This window comes from Apodemus sylvaticus, chromosome 20, assembly GCF_947179515.1.
Source record: "Apodemus sylvaticus chromosome 20, mApoSyl1.1, whole genome shotgun sequence".
Lineage (NCBI taxonomy): Eukaryota > Metazoa > Chordata > Mammalia > Rodentia > Muridae > Apodemus > Apodemus sylvaticus.
Genome location: NC_067491.1, coordinates 44,462,447 through 44,487,083, shown reverse-complemented (window position 1 = coordinate 44,487,083; position 24,637 = coordinate 44,462,447). Strand labels below are relative to the sequence as shown.

General features: G+C 44.7%; 1 protein-coding gene and 1 pseudogene across 18 annotated transcripts in view; one reads left to right on the top strand and one right to left on the bottom strand.

The window, feature by feature from the left end:
- The window catches only part of Anks1b (ankyrin repeat and sterile alpha motif domain containing 1B), a 1,102,934-nt gene that overhangs the window by 953,153 nt on the left and 125,144 nt on the right, over window positions 1-24,637 (top strand). The gene's annotated exons all lie outside the window — the stretch shown is intronic.
- LOC127671263 (tubulin beta chain-like) overlaps window positions 20,244-24,637 on the bottom strand; it is a 40,209-nt pseudogene continuing 35,815 nt past the window's right edge.

Genomic DNA, 24,637 nt, shown 5'->3' with positions numbered 1-24,637 from the left:
GGGGGTTCTTACCAGATTCCATTAGTATCATGCTGAAGTTAATTCACAGACATCTAGTATTCAGGATGTGAATTTGCTAGTCCTACTGAATAGACATGGTAAATGGCTACTGTGGACAGCACTTTCCCATCTGGCTGCCTTTCAGAGTTTTTTCCTCCCTGCTGGCACAAAGGCTGACAGGGAATTAAGTTTCCATTCATTCTCTAGAGGTGGCGCAGTCATAAAATGACCTAGAGGTCTCAAATGTTTCCAGAGTGCAGAGCACTCAACTCAGGGGGAAAAAACAATAGTTCAGGTCCCTCCTAAATCGCCTGCAGTTCATTCCTAGCAGATGGTATCTCTAGATTGCCCTATATTGGGTACCTGAAAATAATATCCACAAGAGAGCAATACTCTGGCAAATAGTATTCCTCAGTCATTTTTGTGTCTGCAAAACCAAGAAGATACATTTACCTCAGCACACAGGTATCTGAGCTCCAGAATGAAGAACTGAAGGGAATGACCTACCTTAAAAGCCACTGAAAATTTGCTAATCTCAAAAGAAGCTATCTAAAACATGCCCTGCCTCTCCCCTCCTCTCCTCCCAAAATTCAGGTACCATTCATTATAGTACAGGTACCATGCAGTCTGATTCTTTCTTTACCTGTATAAGATGTAGAAACAGAAGCTTTGGGATGTCAATGTAGCTCCACCATACAGTGTGTATAATAAGGACCTGTCTTCACTCCCCAGCGCTGTGGGTTTTGGGAACTTTCTTGCCCCATGTAAACGGGAATGAAAGTCTGAAATTCTTATGATTAAATGTCCCCTAGTTCACAAGCCTGGCAGCCCTGGGGACTATGTGAATCCAATAGAAGCAGGCCGTGACATAGCAATAGACAACAAGAAACAGTGTTTCTTGTTGCTGAAAGAACTGGTTACACCGCCCTTTTGAGACTTTTTCTTTTTCATCTGCAAAGCAAGCACAATGACAAAAGTTAGTCACAGTCACTGGGATTGTGGGGATGAAAGGAGGATGCGCAGATCCCTGGGAAACTGTAGGTGCTCACTAAACTTTACCCCTGACAAGACAAGCATTACATTTCTGTTTCAGTCTTTGAGGTTTTGCTGTCGACCAGAATATTTGCTTGCCTTGGCTTTAAAGCAATAAAAAAAGTGTTTCGCCCTGGACAAGTACTGTTAGGGATTTATCATGTTAGCCATTTCCTTAAAGATTTCGTTACAATCTTTACACAGACCCTGAGGTGCTGTTTATTTTGCCATCAGACCTTAGCTGTTCTCTGTGAGACTTTGTGGCTCCTGCAGGAGCCTAAATGGGCAACTTAACGTTTGCAGATGCAACCGTTGAAGAACGTGAGAACCAAGATGTGTGGGTCAGCGGATGTGCTGTACATGGAACCATTATGGCATTGTGAAGGCTAAGACAAATGATTTTGGTATATTTATGTTAAGGGAAACATACTGGGATTTTCAAAATGGCAAAATTTTGTTTAACATCACTCACAGTACTTTCTTTAATTGGTATAGTTTTTTAAAGAAGCCTTGGCCAAAGTGAAAATTTTTATAAATGTTAGTAGTAGTTACCAACTATTACTGGTGGAAACGGAGCAGGGGGTGGGGAGATATAATTTGAGCCCTACAAATCTTAACTAAGATCCTTTAGTCTACTGAGCCACGGTTAGGCCTGTGAACCCAAGTCACACAGGATGGTCAGGATCCACACAAGTTGAGTTTTACACTGCGGGCGGGCGGCTTCTGCGGTGCAAACACAAAGCAGCTTGGTCAGTGGGAGGAAACACTGGAGTGGCCTCGGGTGAAGTAGGACCCGCCTTCGCCCCCTCCGGTCCACTACCACCTCATCCCCAGGGCTGTGTCAGCCAGCCCTAGTGACCGCGGCTCGCTCTTGCCACCCCTGCTGCCGCCACCGAGCTGGTCACCTGGGCGCCGGTGGAGCTGCCGCCCCAGCGGTGTCTCCAAGCGCGAGGAGGGGGCGGTGGAGGCGCTAGATATCCATAGTAACCGAGGATGCTAGGGGCGCGGAGCGCGGGCGAGCGGGAGCACGGAGACCCTGCGCGCACCAGCCGGGCAAGCTAGGCACCCCGAGGCCCGGCGCCCATCCTTCGGCGGGACCGCAAGCGGTAAGCCGCGGACGGCCGGGGCGCGGACACTTCCCACTGCCCACGCCCTCCGTGGCCGCAGAACAATGGAGAGCGCCGCCCGCTGCCTGGAGCCACCATGGGTGGGGGGGGGGGGGGGACGCGGGGAGGATGCGCTGCCGCCCGCGCTACTGGAGCGCGCCGCGAGGAACCAGAGTGCGAGCGAGGGCGCGCGGGGGGGGGGGGCGGGAGCGGGCGCGCGCGGTGTGGAGGGGACGAGTTGCGGGGGGGGGGGGGTAGGGGGTGTAGGGGGGAGAACGCGCTGGTCCGGGAGCTTGCGGGGATCCGGTGCCTCTCCCACCACCCTCACCGGTGCGTTCCCTCCTCTCCCTCGCTTGCTCACGTTCACTGGAGGGGGGGATCCGCGGGGAGGAGGGGGAGGATGCTCAGAGGCTACGGCTAAGGGGCGGCAGGAGGCGTGAGCCGCTCGTCCGCGTCCTCGGGGCGGGAGCCCGGCAGCCCAAGCGGATCCGGCTCCCGGCCAGCCCACAGCCGTCGCTAGTGGCGCGCGGCTAGGGTGAGTGGCGCGCGCGGCGGCAGCGGTGGCGGCGGCGGGCGGGCGAGCGAGCGAGCGAGCGAGCGAGGTTCGGTTTCTTCCCTCCCCCGTGCGTGGCCCCCGCTGGCGAAGATGCAGCTCTGAGAAGTGCGGCTGCAGCCCGGGCAGAAGCCGAGGGAGTCCGGCAGGAAAGCCGCGAAGGGCTGCGGAGACGGTTTGCGGGGCGTTTGTGGCAGCCTTGGCTAGCGGTCTCTACTGTGAGGGGGTTTCTTTTTTTCTCTTTTCATCTTTTTTTTTCTTTTTTTTTTTTTCCGTAACCGGTTTTGGTTATTGGTTGTTTGTTTTTATCCCCCCATCACCCACCGGGAGCTGGGCTCCTTCTCTATTTCCTTTTCCTCAACCTTGGGGTTCTAAGGAGTTTGAAAAGGTAAAGTACCGGGTATCTTTCCGAATGGTTTGACTTTCACGAGCCTGTGTTTTACAAAGGTCATTTGTCTTCGTTGTTTAAAAACAAAACAACAACAACAACAACAAAAACCATGCCAACCCATGCGATTGTCAGGTGTGTTTTGGGTCTCCTGGACTCGGGAGCAGGAATCGGCAATGGGTCGGCAATGAGCTTGCTGTCTCTCCGTGTGTGTGTGTGTGTGTGTGTGTGTGTGTGTGTGTGTGTGTGTGTGTGTAGACGCTGGTCAATCGGAGAGGGAGGTGGGCACGGACCTTCCAAGCTACGGCCTTGGAGAGCAGAGACTGCAGTTTACTGCTTTAAGGAAGGTCGGCTCAGCATTTCCATTCAAACCCGAAATTCGAAATTCTGTGCTTGTAACTTGCACAGCATCTTACTCCAGGATGAAACTTGTCCGAGCCCGTCAAGGGTTTCTTTTTATAAGAATGTTGGCACTGCCACTTATTTATCTATTCATTTATTTCCCCCAAGAAAATCTGCCGTTTATAAACACCGAGTCCTTAAAACAAATGGGAATGCTTTGCCTTTTCAGCGCTTAGCCAGGAAGGCTCGATCACTGCATTGCTTTGGGTTTTTTTTTTTTTTTTTTCCCCTTCCCGAACACTGAGATGTTAGTTTGCGGACGAAGATTCCTGCATGTGTGCACAGAGCTGAAAGCAGATGAACTTTCGGGGTCCTTAACTATTCTTAAACACTTACCAGTATTCCGATCCTGGCTGTATGGAAAATTGCTTCTGGGAAGACAGACTAGGGGACATAGTAATGATACGACAGCGTAGAGAACTGGAGTCCAGGGTAAAACGCATCTAAATGTTGGCACGGGTTGCCAAAGGACCTATGCTCTCTCTAGGAGTCTTTAATTAAGGTAGGTTTTCCCTCTTGAAGTTCCCAGCCTAATGGGAGAAAGAAGTGATTGGGAAAACCCCAGCGGTTCTTTGCAAAGCTTATTCTTAGTATTTTGCAGATGAGGTTGTGCGACAAGATACCAGTAGTGTCTGGGTTATTTGAGTCCATAGGGTTGACGGTTCTGTGACAGAATGGGCTGCAGTGACTAGGGTTGGTGTTAAGCCACCGCAAAGGGCTTTTCTTCTGAAATGTTCGGTTCTGTCTTGTCGGTCCTAGTCCTGAGAACTGCTTGGTGCAGATCTGATCCTCTTGGGCTGAGATGGGGGATGGGGAGGAGAGGCTTACAAATAAAATTAAAACAAATGCATGTTAACTGGTGGTCTGGGCGATGCTTAAGATAAGCCCAACTTCACAATGCAGGGGGAAACACCATGTGTGTGGGGGGAGGGGAGTGCAGATCCATCAATACTGCTCTTGGAAGACGGGAACTTTGCCCTGCACCTGCTAATTGCCAAACTTAATTTTACTGCGTCGGTTTTCTTTGCTTGGTGGATCTCTGTGCTTTTAGTAGAAACGATACTTCACACCCCCCCCCCATTATTTGCAACAATGACAATAGCTTGACTTAATGAAAACATTGCTACATATTGTTGCATTCCCTAATGGAGACCAGAGAGAGTACAGGGATTTGCCTCTGTTTGCAGATAGACTTGACATTTAAGACGGTTTAAAAATACAGATCCAGTGAGGCACAACATTGAGTAACATTCTTCCCCAAGACTATGAGTGTGCTCATGGGTCAGCAATCTAAAATAATCACTGAACAGTTGGTGATTAACAGTCTCAAAGCTTGCATACGCATTAATCTGTGGCAGCACCCCTGGTCTGTTTACTGCCTTTAATACATTTGATGAGAAAGATTAGAGAACTGCTTTTATTAAAGCCATATTTGCTAAAAGTTCTCTGTGTATCCTAATATCCGATAGCGTGCAGACATGTGCCAGTGCAAGCAAGAGAGACATGTGTGCTCCTTCTGTCCTCCTGTAGATGCTCACGGTGTTTCCCAGCTTAGAACCCAGCCCTCCCCATTAGTACCCAGTCCCTCCCCATTCACTAAATACTTAATTTTGAGTCCTATTCATTCAGAATCATGTTTATCCTCTCTCTCTCTCTCTCTGTCTCTCTCTGGAAGGCAGACACGATCTCCAAATACTAAATTGAGTTCCTGTGTTTTGGGCACTCATACAATCTGTGGGAACACCAGGTACAGTTCACTAATGTCCCTGTCTCCGAGCACATGCTGGTGTCAACACAGGTGGTCGGGAGATCCATCATGCCAGAAACTGTCCTGGGAGGATTGAACAGTTAGCAAAATTAAATAGGAGATCTGCTTGGCGAGAATCATTAATGATCATGAGTAAAAACATTTGTTCTTCCATAAGTGTTTCCCCCCCCCACACACACACACACACTGCCTTTTATAACAGTAAACGAAGAGTGACATTCACAAGTGCCACTACCAGCAATCACAGTCTCGGGTCTTCTGTAGGCCACCAGCAATGAGCAGGCACTTGCCCAGAATCCAGGTGTAACATTGATTACCTGGGTTGTTTGGTGGATTTGGTTTTGGGTTGATTTTTTTTTCTTTCTTCTGTAGGCAGTATACGATAACAAAGCATAAATGTTTGTTGTTAACTTTAATTGCAGCATGCATCAGTAAGTACACTTCAGGAAAAAAAAAATTGTCTTATGCACACCGCTTCGAGTGAAAGTATACCTCGGCCGCAATGGCATCCGGTTTCTGTAAAATGGTTGTTTTCAAAGGACAGTATCATCAATGTACTTAATAAATTGCTTGAGAAAGAACATTTACATGGATGCGTAGATTCTCCCGTATAACTGTCAATAACATTGCTGCAGAGGTCTATTTTTATGTGGTTCTAATTTTCATGTAAAAATTAACCTTTGTTATAATTCTCCTGTGAGAGGTAAGGCACTCCTGATCATCTGGCTTTTGCTTTTCCCTCATGAAGTCATGACAGTTTCTTTCTTTCTTTCTTTCTTTTTTAGATGTCAAAATATGATTAAGCTGAGTCATGTCTTTTTCCTTTTGTTTTTTTTAAAAAAAAGGGAGAGTCTATTGGCTTGTTTAGTTGAAAGTTTGAAATTAGTTCTCAAAAAAAATTGTCTTTGTGTCTGATAAACCTCTCAGTTTTTACTGAGCATAGGCTTTTACGGGTGGTTTTCTTGTGTGAGGCCTGAAGGACTTGCAGAGAGAACCAAAATGAAATTTGAAGCAAAGGAAGCAGCAGTGTGTGTTCTCTTCTCCCGAATAGTTAAAGAATTTGTAACATTTTTAACAGAATTGTTGTTTTTAATGAGTGTTAAGAATGCCAACCCCCTTCCAGTTTGCAAATAGTGGAACTCAACCAAAGCTCTGGCTCCCAGACGATGAACTCCAAGAACTTGCTCTGAAAATCAGAAACTACACTGGGATCCTCCTAGATACCCAAGTGAGCCAAATTGAGGAATCTCTGAGCTATAAGGAAGATGTTGGACCTGCTGGGTTCTCCCAGCACATACTCCTAGTTGAACCTCGTGCCTATAACTCCGTTAGCATTGGACAGGGCTAGGTTTTATAGCCATTTAAAAACCAAGCCATTTTATTGGCTGTAGAAAATTGTGTTTCGGGAATATTTAAGAGCGTATTTCAGTTCATGTAGTTCATAACTGTATTTTATGACTTCTTTCGTTTCAATCAAGGCTTGAGAATGACTTGCATATAGTCGTACCTACAGCAGGTGGTGTGTTTTGTGCTGCTTCATGGCCCTCTCTTTAGAAATCAGTAATGTGTTATGGTTATTTTCTAGAACCAAGGAGTTTAGCTAGGGGCTAGAGAGATGATGGCTCAGTGTTTAAGAACATCGGCTGCCCTTTTAGAGAGCCTGGGTTCAATTCCCAGCGTCCATATGGTGGCTCACAACCACCTCTAACCCTGGTTCTGAGGGATCTGACTCCCCTCTTCTGCTACCAGGGTACACTTTCATACATGCAGGCAAACTACTCATGCATATAAAATAAAAGTAAGGAAACCATAAATATGTACCTATAAAATATAAAATGTTCTCTCTATCCTCATTATCCATTATAGGGGAATAAAAACCTTATAGTGTTTCTGGACTGTTAGTACTAATTTGTGCGTCTGTTTTTTTTACTCTCTAGCAGACCTTCCAGAATGGGAGACCCAGCTAGGCACTGTCTACCCAGAGAGTGGTTGGTTGGTACTCTTGATGTGAATGAAGCTATTTCTCCATACTGGTAGATTAGTCATAAAAACTCATGCCAAACCAAATTTGGGACAAAGCCTTAAATTAGAAATACAGGGTCCCTCCCCACCCAAGTTTCAACATTATTTACAAAGCAACTCTCCCTCCGTGTACCCACTCAACAGCTACTCCAGACAAGAGCCAGTCTGTCTGGGAAGATGAAATTTTCCAGTGGGTGGCGGGAAGAGTTCTTCAGTTTTCCCCTAACTATTTATCAGGGCTTCTTCCCTGCAGCTCCCTGGCTTTAGCCTTGGTAGCTTTTACACCACCACTCATCCCCCTGACTCCGCCCACAGTCCCCTGACTCCGCCCATAGTCCCCTTTCCACTAGAGCTGCGCCAGAGACTTTTCCTCCTTCCCTCTTTTCAATTTTCCTACAAGGACTCAAGAGGTGGCTGAGAAACACTGGCAGTGGTGCTAGGGACGGGCCTGTAATGAAAGACCCGAATGAATTTACACCCAGGGAGGAAACTAACAACCCAGGACAAAGAACTTCCGTTGCCCTTTAAATGCCCCAAAGTCCTTTAGACCACCTGCCAAAGTCCTCAAGTTATGAAAGATAATGATAATTTGTTCATGTAAGTTGATCTGTTTCTTTTAGACTCTGTTTTTCCTAGTGGTGATTCATCATGTTGATTTTTTTTTTCTAGTATTTTGTTGCTGACATGCTTAATTGGAGCCTGCTGTGGATCTGGTAGATTTTGGTGGGCTAAATTCGATGGTTACTATTTGTTCTGGGACTTATTAGAAAGAATGTGCGTTCTGAATTCTAAACACCATCTCAAAAGATAGCTTTCCAAGGACAGCCCTCCCCTTCAAGCTGAGAAACAGTGTGTGTGTATGTGTGTGTGTGTGTGTGTGTGTGTGTGTCTGTGTCTGTCTGTACGTGTATGTGCATGTGTATTTGTGTGCATGTGTGTGCCTCTGTGTGTGTGTGTGTGTATGTGTGTGTGTGTGTGTGTGTCTGCATGTGTGTATGTCTGTGTTCTGTGTGTGTCTGGGTATGTGTATATCTGGGTATGTGTGTGTGACTCTGTGTGTGTGTGTGTGTGTGTGTGTGTGTGTGTGTGTGTGTGTGTATCTACCTGAGAATTAGTTATTGAAAATGTGCTGTATTCTAGACATTGTTCTTCGAGCAGGGCATATAATCAGAAACAAAACAAGGATCCTTGTTTTTAGGTTTGGTTGTTATTGTTTGTTTTGTTTTGTATTGTTTTTGTTCTTTAGAGCAAATGCTTATTGGGTCAGGGTCAATGAAAAACAAAGAAAGAAATAGATGGACTGAAAAGATAACTTCAGATGGTGACGAGTTCCCTGAAAGCCAAGTCGTGAGGAAATCCTCTGGAGGGATGTGGTGGGGAAGGACGCCATGTTTAGAAAGCTGTTCAGAGACTTGCTATGAGAAAGCGCCCTTCAGAGCCTCCAGAAGCACCTGCTCGGGCAGAGGCCTGGGGAAAGAGCACTCCAGGCCCTGTGACCCAGACATAGTTCACAGTGAAGTCCTTGCAGGGAACAAGCGTAGTGTGTTTGGGAACGGAGGGCAATTCAGCGTGGCCGGGTCATGGGCAGCTCAGGTCAGCTTTGCCGATCGCTGCAAACAGGCTGGTCTTTCGTGCAGAAACCGTGTGAGGCAGACAGTGTGAGGCAGAGCTGCTGATGCTTTTCCTTTGGAAAGGATACATGGGTTGTGGTGTGAAAGGTGAGAAAGAACCGAGGGACCTGACGTGGAAGAGCACAGAAGCAGCTGGTGAAGAACAGCGGTGAGCTAGAGGTCACAAAAGGAGAAGAGATGTGGGAAGTCTCAGAAGACTCGAGCTTGAAAATCTTTTGAAAACTTTGAAGCACAAGAGAACATGATGAAGGAAATAGTTCTCTACTAGTAGGTGCTAATGAATCGGCATTTTCAAAGGAAAAAATGCTATTATCTTTGAAATATTTGGAATCTGACAATAATCAATATTTAGGAAATTCACAGAATAAAAAAATGGTTTTAAAAAATTATCCTAAGGATCAGGAAAGATGGCCTAACAGTTATAAACTCTTGTTCTTCCAGAGGACCTAATTCAGTTACCATCCTGGGGCTCCCCCTTCCAGCTTCTATGGGCACCTACACACATGTACTGCCATACTTAGACCCTCACACTTACATACAAAATAAGATAAACAAATCCTTTTTAAATATATCTTTAAATTTCACTACCTAGAAATGGGCATCTAAAGCATTTGACTAATGTCATTTCTCCACATATAATTTCATATTTATAAATGAATACCCAGATAGATTAAACTTCATGACAAACAACAATGGAATCATGCTCCAGACACTTTTTATTTTTTATTTTTTTATTTTTTAAAGATTTACTTATTATTATATGTAAGTACACTGAGGCTGTCTTCAGACACTCCAGAAGAGGGTGTCAGATCTCATTATGGATGGTTACGAGCCACCACGTGGTTGCTGGGATTCGAACTCAGGACCTTTGAAAGAGCAGTCAGTGCTCCGCTGAGCCGTCTCTCCAGCCCCACTGTTTTTAAATCTTAAGAAAGAAAGCATCAAAATTAATTTCTTGTGTTTGGAAAAAAATGGACATAAGAAAAATGAGTTAATACACCTTATGTAAGTATTACCTTTACTGTAAGAGCTATCTTCTGAAATGTTTATCCTTATGCCTTAATGGTGTTGAAAGGAGGTTCGAGCAGGGTTAGATTAAAATTTCTATAAAAACGTGATGCAAATTGTACAACCTCGTCAAGAAAAATGGAGTGTATTTTCAGTTCACAAAGATAACAGCAGTGTGAATACACTGTAATCTGTTCCAGAGACTACGGAACAAATTGAAGGGTGGGGGACACACGTATGAATAAAGTGTTGGCCATGCAAGCCTAAATACCCAATGTTCAAATCCTTAGTACCCACCTAAAAAGCAGGACACAGCAGCTGGTGCCTGTATTCCCGATAATATGGGGGGGGGGCGAATGGTGACGAAAAGTGGATCCCTGGAGGGTGTATTGGCCAGGCAGCCTACCCTAGTCAGCAGATGCTATGTTCAGAGAGAGAACTGGTCTCAAAAAGTAAGGGAAAGATGGATAGGGGAAGACAACTAACATTGACTTCTGACCTCGCGCACGAAAGTACACACCACCCTTGTTAAGTAAAGAACCTCTCTATCTGAGCTTTGTTACATTTATAGTAAGCACACTTTGGAGTTGGAGTTATTTCATTATAAACACCACACATCCCAGTTCTAAACTACATGGATCCATTGGTCAACCTATTATTGCCCGTCTCCCTTCCTGCCTGACAAGGACATCTAAATTAACTTTTGTGAGCCATGTTTGTAACAGTTATTTTGTGATCTGTACAGACTCGAAGATGAACATGTAGATGATAGGAAAAACTCACAGATATTGAAGATGGAAATGTGGTGGAAAGACAGGGCGCTGGTCTGCCTCCTGTGAGTCTGGGTGCCTCGTTAGCCTACCGCACCCTCTCCATTCCGACCAAGTTCTTTGGTTCATCTCTTAATTGCCTCAGTTTCATCATTAGCTGGGGGTTTTGTATCCATGCCAAGGGAAAAATCATGGATACTGCATTTCTGAGTTTTGTTGTTTCCTAACAGTCTGAGGATGTCTCGGGTGCTTTTATCAGTGAACAATAGTGTGCCTGAGGGTGAGGTTTTCCTGCCCTGTTCCCTTTCCCTTGTAATTTTGCAGCCATCAGGTCAATGTTCAATAATATTTAATACTGACCAGTTGAGTTTGCCCTTTGTAAATGGTGGAGTTCTCTGAGTATAGCTCAGTAGTACGGCTGAGTGTCTAGATGTTTCAGGTTCTATGTTACCACCTACAATGCGGCATGCTCTTTAAGCTTGGTGCTGTGGCCATGACCGTGCCTTTGAACATAGGTTTTAACCCATTCACATTGCTGCCTCCCATGGGGACATGATTATCTTCCTTGTGCCTTTTGTCTGTGTCTCTTCCTCACTGGTTGACCCTTTATTGCCTAATCCTTCGTCATCATAGTCTTTGTCCACAGTAATCAGTGCTTTCTTTGCTTGCTTCTGTCTGTCGGCAAGTCAGTTTTCAGAAGCATCTACTCTAGGTGCTTGATGCTTCTAAGTAGCTTATGGATTCCAAACTCATGCTGCCTGCTCCTTCACTTGTATCCTGGGGTCTGGAATAGCCCTCTTCATCACATTCAAATCGTTTCGTTCTTCTGCCTTTAAGGTTCAATTCTTTGTTGAACGAATTCTTTTGTGGTGGGAAGTGTGTGTACAAATTTCCTTCTAAGCGGGGCTCCTCTAAACTCTAAACTCTACCTTTACACTGTATTTTCCTTTCTTCCCTCCCTCCCATCTTCCCACCTCTGCCCCTCCCCTTCCTTCTCCTCCTCATCCACCTTCTCTTTCAAACACTGACACATCTGCCCTGCTATTTCTTTTGGTCTCGCTGGTGCCTGGGCAGCTGTGCCTGAACACAGTGTGAGCAGCTTCATGCATCTTCCCCCCAACCTTTCAGGGAACCCATTTATTTAGTCGCGATTTCTTCCCCAGCTAATTTACAGTCCAAAGAAATTGAAGCACTGGCTCAGCTCAAGCTGTATGCAGCCCTGGTTGGATGCCCTAGGCTCTTCTTAGGTTCTGTTAAAACCCTCTGTTATCAGCTTTTGTCTCTCTGCCTTGAGAGTGTGGGGAGGAGATACCAGGAATAATACCTTTTTTATACTTAGCTGAAGGTTCCTAAACCCAGGACTTGATGAATTTCCCCCTCCCCCAGGAGCCCCGAAGTCTTCAGTGACACTGAGTGGACTTCTTTGGGTTTTCTTTTCTCCTCAAACTTTGTGTTTCTACTGCTCCTTGGTAGAGAGTAGAAATGGGTAAAGATATTCACCGAGTGTACTTTTCTCTAAATTTAGGATTATTAGTGAGAATTCTCAGAATTGTGTTGACTCACCTCTCTAGGGAGTATGAACAGGGTTAAGAACAAAACAGTACGGAACCTCTTTGTCCTCTATAGAACCTTCTGCCTCTATCCTTGCCTGCCAGTTTGGATGTTGGTTGTGTCTGAGTGGTTACTGTTAGTCTCTCTCTCCCTCTCTCATACTCCAGCCCCCCACCTGTTTCCCTACTTCCCTCCCTCCCTCAAGCACTTACTATTTTTCCTCATCTTTGCTAGGAATTTAAGAGAAAAAAAAATGTTCTGTGGAGTAATCTGATGACCTTGCATTTTGGAGCCAGCTTTAAGAGGTCTTGCTGTTGGGTTGCTTTGAAAGACAAAGGAAAAGGCAGAGTTCCTGGTGGGTCTTCTGTCTTTCACCTGAGCAACTGAACAGGTGATAAGCAGACTGAGTTTGGGGTGGGTGGAATCAAGAGTTCTGGGTTAAGCTTTTGAGTTTGAGAAACTTAGAATCAATGTGAAGTGTCAAAGCAGGTGGTTGGATCTACCAGCCATGAAATTCAGGAATGCTAGATACACATTTACTCTATAACCCTATACCCAGGGACATGCATGACAAACCTACATAGTTCAAAAACACCTATCTTTATGGACTGTTTAGCCCTAAGAGTAAACGTATTTTTAATCTAGCAAGTGTCTGACATCTTTTAATATAAATGAATCAGGTTAATGGTTGGTATGAATTAGCAGATTTTTCCTTCTCTCTTTAAAGTTCAAGATAATTTATCTTAAATTGTACATATTCATCAAGAAGTCCACAAACGTCTTAATTGTGGTACTTACTAAAGCAAATGGAAATAGAACCCCTGTGGTTGTGGGAGGGTAAATGAAGCAATACATGATGGGGCATGAGATGGGAACAGTGGACCACTGCGGTTATGGGGGCACACGACCTTGTTCAAGCTTTTGCTCGGACTACTTCAAACCCTGCCCATCCTTCCAGCACTCAGAGGGTAACTACGGAACTATTCCCAGCCGTTCTCTGGAGCCCTGAGGGTTTTGTACCTTCGTTCTGATGGATGCACATCTGTGTTATATTTTCTGTGAGGACATCAGCTACTTCGGGGCAGATGTTGCAACTTTTATGACTGTGCCATAATCTGTAAGTGCTCAGGACATAAAGCATCAAGAACGTGTGCTGTGTGCATTGCCAGTTTGCAGTGTGTTCGTTTATGACTCCTTTGAGTGGTCACTCGAATACAACAAACTGCGGTTGTGTTTCTGTGTACCCGGTGTGTGTGTGTGTGTGTGTGTGTGTGTGTGTGTGTGTGTGTGCATTCCAGCAAATGAAACTTGGACTTCTATATGTTAATTGAAACAATTTTACTCAAATCTAAAAGCATGCCATTTTGTAAATTGAAGTGAAAATCACTACTTGCTTCCTGTTTGCTTATCAGTGGGTGTGGGTTTTGGCAAACTACATAGTACCGGATGCTGTTTCTTGTCAGTCAAATGCCACTGTTCCTATGTGCATTCTACCTGGGTTACAGAGGTAGAAGCTAAATGTATACGTTATATACAGTCCTTGTTTTAAAAGAAAACACATATGCATAGCTGGACCTGTAGACCCTGCCCTTGAGAGGTAGAAACAAAGGGATTGTAAGTTCAAGACCAGCATGGGCTACATAACACTGAACTGGATTTCAGTTCAGCCTATGTGACCCTGTCTCTGGAAATACTAGATAAGTAAGCAAAGGTAAATTTTACAACTATAGAAAACATTTCCATTCTTTATACATAAGAAAGAAGACACACACCTGTTTATCTTCAAGAAAATAATACTGGAGTTTGTCAATTGATGACCCTCTTACAAAACCCACACCCAAAGTCAGATTTTTTTTTCACTCTCCTGTTGATCAATAAATCTGATTTATCTACCCCTCTTAATACAATACTTCTAATCAAGAAGAGTCAGCTTGGTAGTAATTTCAGAGGAACTCAAAAACCAATGAGAAGTGTAGAACAGATTCAGTGCTTTCTCTCTGGCTTAGTTCTTCTTTAATTCGACTTTTTAAATATCAATTCTATGCAATATCTTAAAGCACATTTTCTCTGAAACAGGATCTCACTGCACAGCCCTGGATGGCCTGAAACTTAGCAGAGATAGCAGACTGGCTTCAAAACCACAGTGATCCACCCGCCTCTGCCTCCCTCCCAGGTACTGGGATGAAAGGTGTGAGGGACCATGCCAGGCCGTGCAAAGCTTCTCTAAACTGTGTCTTTGCACTGTAAATGAATACAAATAAAGCACCATGCATTGAGTCAACACAGGAGTGTCACAAGGGTTGTGGGACCGGATGCCTTGGAAGTCAAGAGCAGTCCTTACTGTTGCCCACAGAGCAATCTCTCCTTGTTGCAGCACATTTCCTCCCTTGTGTATCACAAACCTGCAAAAGTAACTTTTATTCACCACAGGTAACTGTCATCTGGGAGACTTACGGCTCACTTACCCTTTCTAGTTCTTTCTGAACTCTGGCTGGTGGATTCAACTCAGATGTTCTGACTCAAACTCCTCTCTAAGCTGACTGATTCAATCTGGCTTCTCTGGGCTTCTCACTGAATTGCTCTGCTTGGCCACAGACTAACTCTGGCAGTCCATTCTAATCTTTTATCTTCTTCTCCTTCCCTGGCTTGTTCTGCGTGTGCTAAGGACATGTCTGTGTTCCAGCCAGATCACACAGACCTAGAAGGTTGTTGGATATGATCCCTTGCCATGTTGCTGGATTAAAATTCCTCTACACAAAAGTAATGGAGTCCGGACTGAGACTGCAAGGCTAGCCATGAGTGACTGTTAGATTACAGAAGCCATGTAACTAAACCCTGGTGTTCTTTTGGAGAAATGTAATACACAGTCTTAGAATTCAGATTTTCAGCAAAACAGAAACTGAACTTAGATCAGCTACTGAGTCAGATCCCTTTAGATGTTATGAATTTAATACACATTAGTCTGTTGTATGAAATGTAAGGGTTTGGGATCCCTTACAATGAACTAATTACAATTGCATTTTTATATGAGCAAGAGCCATGCTTTTAATAGAAATCAGCTTGTTGGTTGTTGGGAAGCCTTTGTCCACGAGGCACTGAGAGCGAGAAATCAGTCATGGTGTCTAGAGGTTCTCTTACAAAACAACAGAGCATTATTGTTTGCAGCCAGTTCAAATCCTAAATTTAAATATTGACAGTTTCAATGCCTCCTGGTGTTTAAAATCATAAGCCATAGGTAGAGATGACGTCTTATAACCAGCACTAGGGTATATACGTTGGCTTAATTAACACCTTCCTGGGCAGTTTTATGAACATTCTACCTGAAAAATAAGGATTTTTCCCCCCGCAGTATGGCAGTTACTTGCCTGGTTGCTAGGTAACGAGGCAGATCTCTATAGCTTTTTCAGAACACGAAGTGGATGGTTTTTCAGTGGCAATTATTTATATCCAATATTAATGCATGCCATATTGATAATGATTCAACAGACCACACATGTATTTACTGGGCTCTTACAGGAAAGTGTGTGGCAATTCACCTAGCTTTGTCCTAATCCTTTCCAAAAGCGATTATTAATCTTTGCCACCATGGATGATCATTTTCCTTGCACAGCAGCCACAGCTAGATTGTTTATTTGGTCGCCCTTCCAGCTGACTGACCACCATCAAAAGCATCGCCATACCTGCGAAGCACACAGAACGGCTCCTGTTCAAGAGAGAGAGAGAGATGTTCTGTTTGCCATGCCGTCCATCCAGGTCTCAGGAAGTTGTCTGAATGTTTGAAAAAAAAAAAAAACCACAGTATTATTTCGTATATCACCTATCATTCCCAGGAGCATAATTGCTCAGAAATGGTAACTGACATCTGGAAGTTGCTGGTGGTTTTGAAGACATTCTTTAAAGGCATTGACAGAATGTATTGGTTCCCTCCCCCAACCCGGGTTGGTACTGAGCTGAGGAATCTTAGCAACCCAGCACAGTTGTTACATAAGTAGCAGTGGTGTCTTGTTAAGGTCTTTTTTTAAAAGTTACAATTGAAGAGAAATCTGCCACTTAAATTACAATCAGTGAATTTCTATAAAAGCGAAGGAAAACTGTCTTGCTACTGGTCCTGGTTTTCCTCCTGAATATTTCTTTGGATCTCATAGAGTCCTTGGCTTGAATGCTTCGTGATGTATGGAAGGAATCACGTGAAATACTTCAGATTTATTTTCTGCCCATTGTAATGCCGTTGTAATGCCATTGAAGCTCACACAGGATAGAATTTACATGCTGGATCAAAGTACTATCTTTTTTTTTTTTTTTACATAAAAGGTCAAAACAGTGTTTGGTGCTGTAGTGTAAAAAGGTGTCTGTTGACCCTTGCCCGTTTGAAGCATGTCTGAAATTAGTCCATGAACTGTGTTATTAGATATTGTGATATAATCCCCCTTTTAACATAGAGCTATCACAATAGGTAACATTCACATTCATGGAAGTCTTTAAAAGACTTCGCTTATGGAGAATCACGTATGAGAAAAAGGTGGAAAATATTTGTTCAGATGCTATTTTCCAGTGATACTAGAGAGAATGTTTTGGAGATTTAGAAAAAAAACAAAAACAAAAAACAGACAAGTTCCTACTCATCCGTTGGCTGAACTCAAGATAACCCTGAAATTATAAGTCAGCACACCAGAAAGCTAGCTTATGTACAAAACAGTTTAATATGGAAAATTGCATTTTAATAATACCTACTAATTAAGTGTCTACACTCAATAAAAACAGCCCTTTCTGCCTGGGAAGCTGTAGACGCCACCCCCAATGATTGATTGCTTTGAATCTCTACAGTCCTGAGTAAAGCACAGACAAAGCATGTGTCTTCGTGGATGTGGACCAAAAGTCTGGGAAATACGCAGAGCAGCTCAACAGTAAACACTGATTCTTCGTGTCACCTGTTTAGCTGCCAGTGCAGTGTTTAAATGCTAAGCATGAAGCAGCTTTGCCTCTGTTTTTATTTTTAATGAATTAAAAAAAAAAAACCAACCTTCTGGGGTACAGAGTCAAAGCAGATATGTTTTCCATTTACGATAATCCCCCTCTTGTTATAATTTAGAATTTAATGTAAGTCTTCACTGGGTCTTTCTCCCCTTCGGTAATTCAAGAGACAACATTTATACAGGATTTCCTAGGAACCTAGCCATTTTCTAAAGCTGGGTACACTTGTGCTTTCCTGTTAAGGGTCTCTGTGTCTTTGTCTCTCTCTGGCTCTCTCTCTCTGTCTATGTGTCTCTCTCTGTGTCTCTGTTTGTCTTTCTGTCTCTCTCTTTCTCTCCCCACCCCCTTCTCTTAAAAGCAAAATCTCAGTCTCCCAGTGACCACAGTCACACAGGCCCTGAACTCACAAGAACCAATCCTGCCCTCCACCTCCACCTCCTGAGTTGCTAGGCTCACAGGCGCGCACAACCCTATTTCTGTTTCCAACTGGAACACCATTACTAAACCATTAGCTCTGGGTGACTGCTAGCTTCCTTTGTATAGGCATTCTTGTAATGCAGTAGGTGCTGTCAGCACCCTGTGTATCTTCCACCGTTGTCCTTGCCACATTGTTTTCATTGTTCTTCTTTAAAAATGGGAACTTTTTGTTTTCCTTTTTTGTCTTTTAATTTTATTTTTGATAATTCTTCTTTCGTGTTTTGAGGTAGATTATAATCACATCATTTCCACCTTCTCTTCCCTCTACCTCTACTTGCTGTCTTTCAAGTTCATGGCCTCTTTTTTTCATTAATTTTTGTCATACTTACACACACATACACAAACACACACACACATACACACACATGCACACACACATCCACATGCACACGCATCCACACACAGTTATACACACACATACATAAAATTGTATTTGTTTTTAAGTACATAAATACAACCTGTCTAGTCTGTCTAATGTTATTTGTATGGTATTTTCAAGGCTCACCACTTGGTACTGGATAGCCAATTGGTGTGCTATTCCTAAAGCAGACTTTCTCTGCTCTCAGCATTCCTTGGTCGTAGGTAGTTGGTTCTTTGGGTAGGGTCAAGGCCTCCTGGCTCCCCACCCATCCCCATTAGCATGTCCCTTGTGGATGTTCATGTCCCCCCCCCCACGTTTATGCAGTCATATTAGTGATACCTGATGGGTTTTGTTTAGTTTTTAAGTTAATGGTGCTCTTCTTTTTCTCCCTTGGTCCCTAAACCTATCTCTGGTAAAGAAGCTAGAAAATTCTGAATACAGAGAGTTTTTGTCTCACTTTGAGCTTCAATACTTGTAATGATAAGAGTTCTGTGGTCAAAGAAGAGAAACAGTCTGAGTGTGATTTCTATCTGGGAGAAGGCCAGCACCTCAGGCACAGGCAGGCCACATTTGCACACCATTGGCTGTAGTTGCTTTTTGCAAAGTAACTGTACTGGCTGGTTTTGTGCATCAACTTGACACAGGCTGGAGTTATCACAGAGAAAGGAGCTTCAGTTGGGGAAGTGCCTCCATGAGATCCAACTGTGGGCATTTTCTTAATTAGTGATCATCAGGGAGGGCCCATGGTGGGTAGTGCCATCCCTGGGCTGGTGTTCTTGGGTTCTATAAGAGAGCAGGCTGAGCAAGCCAGGGGAAGCAAGCCAGTAAAGAACATCCCTCCATGGCCTCTGTATCAGCTCCTGCTTCCTGACCTGCTTGAGTTCCAGTCCTGACTTCCTTTAGTGGTGAACAGCAGCATGGAAGTGTAAGCTCAATAAACCCTTTCCTCCCCAACTTGCTTCTTGGTCATGATGTTTGTGCAGGAACAGAAACCCTGACTAAGACAAATTGGTACCAACATAGTGGGGTATTCCTGTGACAACCTGACCATGTTTTGGGGAGGACTGTGGAAGGACTTTAAAACTTTGGACTAGATGATCCATTTGGTGTTAAGAGCTCTGTTGGATGTTTTGTTGGAGCTTGGAAGATAATGTTGAAAACAGTGAAGAAAATGGAGGCCGGCTTGTGAAATTCCAGAGGGAAGATTGAAAACTCTTATCAGGGTCCTGTTTTGATTGTGAAGATTCTGTGGTTTTGGTTAGCTAGGGCTGAAGAATCAGCTGTGATTAACAAGATACCAGAACCAGGAAAGCAAACCTTTGTGTTACTGGGACTATTGATGCTGGTTAGCTGTAGCTAAGAAATTAGCGGTGATTAAGAAGAGACCAGCATCACTGAGGTGAAATTTTCTGGGAAGTGTTTTCTTAAATCACAGAGACTGTGTTCCAGAGATAGCCATAGTTATACTTTGTGCTGTGGCTGGACTTGGTACTGTGTAAGAGTCACCCAGGTGGTACTGGTTTTGAAGGCATAAAGGAGTCATGAGCAACAGCTGAGGCTTGGCACTGTGAGAGGCCGTGGAAGGCCATTTGTGAAGATGCGACCTCAGTTGCAATTGAGGGCCCAGGACTGAAGGGGTCATGCATAGGAGTTGAGGCTTGGCACCATGAAAAGAGCCTATGAGAGGCTACTGGTGAAGCCTAGTTACAGCGGAGGATAGCAGTGTTTTGGAGATGCCAGTGCCATGAGATGACCACCAAGAACAGCAGCAGAGGAGTACAGGTAGCTGGAGCCTAGAAGACAAGGTGTGTGCTACAAAGGGCAGAGCTGGAGAGGTGACCCAAGCCCTTGGAGGAGCCCAGAACATCGTAAGTTGGTTCCCAGACTTTGGACTGTCGGAGTTTGATTTTTGCTTTTGGTTGTGACTGTGCTCTGATATTTTTCCCTCTTGAAGGAAGAAAGTATTTTAGTGGAGTCCACAATTAAGAGACTTCGAAATTTTAAAAGACTTTGAGTTTTAAAAGATATTGGACATTTTATTTTATTTATTTATTTTTCCACTATGAATTGCTTTAATGGTGGTATCTGTGCAAGTGATGTCCAGACACAGGACAACGAATGCACAGCAGACATGGCTAGCAAGACAGGCTGTGAATGAATAAAAAGTTCACACTGTTCCCATGCTTTAGTGACTAAGACCGCTCTAAGCCACCTCCTCCTCAGCCTCCTCCTCAAACTCTTCCTCTTCCTCAGCTGTAGCTGCTGGTACTCGGACACCAGGTCATTCATGTTGCTCTCAGCCTCAGTGAGCTCCATCTCATCCATGCCCTCACCCATGTGCCAGTGTAGGAAGGCCTTGCGTCAGAACATGGCTGTGAACTGCTCTGAGATGCGTTTGAACAGCTCCTGGATAGCGGTGCTGTTGCCGGTGAAGGTGGCAGACATTTTTAGGCCCCGAAGTGGGATGTCACAGACAGCTGTCTTCACATTGTTGAGGATCCACTCAACAAAGTAGCTGCTGTTCTTGTTTTGGATGTTAGGCATCTGTTCATCCACCTCCTTCATAGACATGGGGCCCCTGAATGCGGCAGCCACAGTCAAGTAGTGCCCGTGGCGGGGATCACAGGCAGCCATCATGTTCTTAGCATCAGACATCTGCTGGGTGAGCTCAGGAACTGTCAGGGGTCAGTACTGCTGGCTTCCCCGGATGGTCAAGGGGGCAAAGCCAAGCATGAAGAAGTGCAGGTGTGGGAAGGTCACCATTATTTACAGCCAGTTACCGCAGGTCAGGTCAGCATTTAGCTGGCCAGGGAACCGCAGGCAAGTGGTTACCCCACTCATGGTGGCAGATACTAGATGGTTCAGGTCACCGTAAGTGGGTGCGGTCAGCTTTAGGGTTCTGAAGCAGATGTCATAGAGTGCTTCATTATCAATACCATAGGTCTCATCTGTGTTTTCAACCAACTGGTGGACTGAAAGGGTGGCATTGTAGGGCTCAACCACTGTGTCCAACACCTTGGGGAAAGATACCACACTGAAGGTGTTCATGATTCTGTCTGGGTACTCTTCCTGGATCTTACTGATAACGAGGGTACCCATCCCAGACCCAGTCCCCCCACCCAGGGAGTGGGTCAGCTGGAAGCCCTGCAGGCAGGCACAGTTCTGTTTCCTTTCTCACAACGTCCAACACCGACCGCGCCAACCAGCTCTGCACCTTCTGTGTAGTGCTTCTTGGCCCAGCAGTTCCCAGCCCCACTCTGACCAAAGACGAAGTTATCAGGTCTGAAGATCTGCCCAAAGGGCCCTGAATGCACGGAGTCTGTGGTGCTGGCTCCAAGTCCAGGAGCAGGGCACGGGGCACATACTTGCCACCAGTGGCTTCTTTGTAGTGCATGTTGATGCACTCCATCTGGGGTCACCATCACCGTGGTAAGTGCCAGTGGGATCAATGCCACACTCGTCGTCGCGGATTACCTCCCAGAACTTGGCGCCAATCTGTTCGCAAGATCTCCTTCATGATGGTGGCGACTGAGGAGCGGCTGAAGAGGAGCACTTAGGGAGGAGCAGGCACAGAGTGCTGGATATTGGACATTTTAAAGGGATTGAACTTTTAATGTGTAGAGACTGGGACTTTTAAACTTATTTAGATCTTGGGGATGAACAAGAAAGTAAGGGTTGAGGCTTAATAGTGATGTGTTTGTGTGTCAACTTGACAAGGTCAATTGTACTGACTGGTTTTATGTGTCAACTTGACACAGGTTGGAGTTATCACAGAGAAAGGAGCTTCAGTTGAGGAAATGCCTTCATGAGATCCAGCTGTGGGGCATTTTCTCAATTAGTGGTCAAGGGGGGAGGGCCCATGGTGGGTGGTGCCATCCCTGGGCTGGTAGTCCTGGGTTCTATAAGAAAGCAAGTTGAGCAAGCCAGGGGAAGCAAGCCAGTAAGAAACATCCCTTCATGGTCTCTGCTTCCATCAGCTCCTGCTTCCTGACCTGCTTGAGTTCCAGTCCTGACTTCCGTTTGTGATGAACAACAGTGTGGAAGTGTAAGCTCAATAAACCCTTTCCTCCCCAACGTGCTTCTTGGACATGATGTTTGTGCAGGAATAGAAACCCTGACTAAGACAGTAACTTATATTTTAACCACTTTTCCATAGCAATGAAAAAAAGCCCAGGGAGGGTCATGGCTGGAAGTTGTGGATGTGTGTGTGTGGGGGGGGGGGGGAGAGTGAGAGAGAGAGAGAGAGAGAGAGAGAGACGAGACAGAGAGGGAGAGAGATTATCTGCCTAATATCAAAAGTTTAAGTATAGTTTCCCATGCTCTTTAATCTTTTATTTGAATATTATTCGTACAGCATTTGTTCTCAGAAGATCTGCAGATATTATGGAGGAATCTTCAACAAAGATTTCTCAAATGTCACAAAAACAGGCAAGGATGAGGGACTGAAAGTGGAGGTGGGAGGAAGAGCTAGGCACTAAAGAACAGACTAAAAGGTTACGTGTCAACAGAACACTGGGTACAGGTGGCTGCCTTTCTGCAGAGGAAAGGGAGGAGCAGAGAGGTCTCCGTCTGTAGCCTTTGAGATGAGCCCAGCCCCACGCCTTTCTAACTACATGTGTTTCAAAACTGCTGAACACAACCTTTCCAAGGCTGATTTTGCTCATCTTCGAGATCATGAGAGTGTCTGCCTTATGTACTTATTCTGAGAACTAACAACTGCATAGGTGGACGGACAGCTCTCTGACACAAAGTAGGTGCTCAAAAAACACTAGAGCCGGCAAAATGGCTCAGCAGGGTAAGTTAAGGCACTTGCCACCAAGCCATTGATGACCTGCACTCCACCCCCAGAACCCCACTTGGTAGAAAGAGGCAAATCACTCCTATGAGCTGTCCTTTGACCTACACACGCACACACACCAGGACGTGTGCTTCCCCCAGTACCCCCCCCCCAGCACACATGTGCATATGAACAAAATAAACAAATAAATAAATGTAATGGCTTCAAATTTCTAAAAGCTATTATTTTATGAGGATCCCTAACCCATCACAGTCCTTTTTCCCCTAGTCCCAAAGGACAATATATCCCACAAGTTAAGACTGTGTGGATCTGCAAAATTACAGTCTGCACAAGAAGTTAATGTCTGAAGCAAACCTAGAGTGGCCACCGTACTGTGTCACGACACCAGTGGGCACCACTCTCAGACGCTGCCTGAGACCACGCCCCGTTTGTTAGAACTGCTTTCTTACTGTCTGCATTTAAGTATCTTCAGTAATGAGTCTGTTGACCTTTTTTTTTTTTTCATTTTAAATACTTAGATGCCTAAATTTTTCTTGTGGGCTGGCTAGATTTGTGTCACCTTGACACAAGCTAGAGTCCTCTGAGAGGACGGAGCTTCAGCTGGGAAAATGCCTCCATAAGACCAGCCTGTAGACAAGACGATGGAAGGTTTCCCTTGATTAACGATTGCTGTGGAAGGGCCCCGCCCACTACGGGCAGTGCAGTCTGGGAAGGTGGGTCAGGGCTGTCTAGGAAAGCAAGCAGAGCAAGTCATGAGCAGCGAGCCAACAAGCAGGATTCCTTCATGGTCTCTGCTTCATCTCCTGCCCTGACTCCTTTCACGCTGGACCACACCTGTAATTGGATGAAAATCCTTTCATCCTGGAGTTGCTTTTGGCCATAGTGTTTTATCACAGCAATAGGATCCCTAAGGCGCCGTATATGAAAAATGACGAGTAGGGTGGACTTATTGCTGGAACGATCATCCAAGCGCCTTTTCTCCTAAGAGGCATCCTGTCCAACAGTAATTGGTGAATAAAGTTATTGGTTACTGTATCCGCTGCCTCATCTTTATGTCTCCCGCCTCCTTAACTATTCACTGAAATGATAGCATTAACTTCTTTGTCATAATAAGTCTCAGAAGTCTGTGTGCCTGCAGCTTTTCATTCTCTCTTCCAAAACTCCTGCTCCTCCCCTCCTCTCTGAATACTAATCTCATACAGGCAGTATGGCTACACCCATGTTACACACTGAATTCCAGCACCAGGCAGGACAAACAAGCCCCACTCCGGGGGCTTCCTCACATATGAGGTGCTCACCAGTTATAATAGACTTGGCTGTCTGCAGAGCCCTGGGTGGGCCTTTTTGGAGTTCAGGCTGACAGTCTCTTTAAGAATTCAAAAGTGAGAGGAGAGATCAACCTACCCATTGTAGCCAGAGTTTGGCTACAACCCAGAACAAGGATTTTCCATCTTTTATGACTAAAATACCTTTCTCTTCCTTATAAACAGATCACACATCCTCGTTATAGGAAATAGAAAGGAAAAAAGAATAATTTGTATTCTGCTGCCAGGTAACATATTAATAAGTACCCTTTTGTTCAATATTCAGAGCACCTGAAGCCCGTCTTTAATTTCTCAGATGATGAGCTGGTATATTTAAATATTTTTTTTTGTGGCCCATCCTCTCAGAAGGCTTGCAGATACCCTTAAGGAATTTTCAACCAAGGTTTCTCACATTGCCAGAAAAAAAAAAAAATTTAAAAATGGCGATTGAAACAGGAGATAGGAGAAAAACACATGTATATGTATTTATGGTTT